Source organism: Amphiura filiformis, chromosome 11 (assembly GCF_039555335.1).
Source record: "Amphiura filiformis chromosome 11, Afil_fr2py, whole genome shotgun sequence".
Taxonomy (NCBI): domain Eukaryota; kingdom Metazoa; phylum Echinodermata; class Ophiuroidea; order Amphilepidida; family Amphiuridae; genus Amphiura; species Amphiura filiformis.
The window spans coordinates 65,297,662-65,298,950 of NC_092638.1; positions in this window are offsets into that span (position 1 = coordinate 65,297,662).

The following is a 1,289-nucleotide window of genomic DNA, read 5'->3' on the forward strand; positions in this document are numbered from 1 at the left end:
ACATAAATCAACATATAAATAACCTGAAAGTATATACAGGGTGTCTCAATAAAAACAGAGCCCTCATTGCGCCCTCTTTTTCTCCTATTTCTGAAAAGTTGATCAAATGTATTTTGGTATGTAAAGAAACCTTAATCGTTAGCTTTTATAAACCAAAACAATTATTTCAATCGGCTCACAATGTTTGAAGATATGTACTCTTTAAGAAATGTAAATGTACCCGTTTTTATAAGGTTTGGCTACATCAAAGACTAAAAGGAAACACGCAGTTAATGACATGGATAGATAATAGCATTAGGCTTTGGAACGCATTCACTATGAGCAAATGATCACCAGCTAGCCTCCAACATCTCCGCAACCGTATTACTGCTGCATTCGTAAGTATACGGCGCACAAGGAGGGTACGCAATGCAATTGATGCAATGACGACCAGGGCTGAAACCTGTAATGTCAAGGAGGCAACCAGGTAGAGGGCAAAGCAGCACCGTGAACTCACTTCAGAAGAACCAAGGACATACCAAACAGCCCTTTTCAGGCTCCCTTTTATCCCAAAAAGAGAAAATGGCATGTTGTAAATAAAAAGAAAGCAAGAAACAACAAAGTAAGAAAGTAAGAAACATAATAAAACAAAAAGGCATAAATAACCAAGAAAAAATAAGTCTAACTGCAAGTATAGCAAGAGAGGTCCCATCTCACATCCATTTTACCGACAAGTTAATGATACTTAAAACAATCCATAGCCCATAGGCCCATCGGTAAAGCGACAGAGGTGGACAGAGCGAAAAAAGGGTACATTTCTTTAAAGGTTGTGAGCCGATTGAAATAAAGGTTTCTTTATATACCAAAATATATTTGATGAACTTTTTAGAAATAGGAGAAAAAGAGGCCGCAATGAGGGTTCTGTTTTTATTGGGACACCCTGTACTTACATACGGTATTGCAATTGAAAAAAACCCATACAAAGAAGAACTTAAACAGTTAGCGTCTGTATACAAAGTTTTCCAACCTGTATTTTCAGTCAATACAACACTAATTCGCATTATGCTTTCGACTGTTTGTTTCTCTTTGTGTTTTCTGAAGCGTTAAATTGGTTCAAAGTTTCTGAACTATTTTGTCAAGTCAAAGTTCACTAAAGTGTACTTTCCAGAATATATCATAAAGTCATTCAACGTGAACAAGTAATTTAAAATATATTTACTCTTCGTAACTTCCTTATTTGGACAATGTGAGCGATACTAAGTACGTCGATATTGTGGGATAAACAATAAGGAAGTACTTTAACGTGAGAA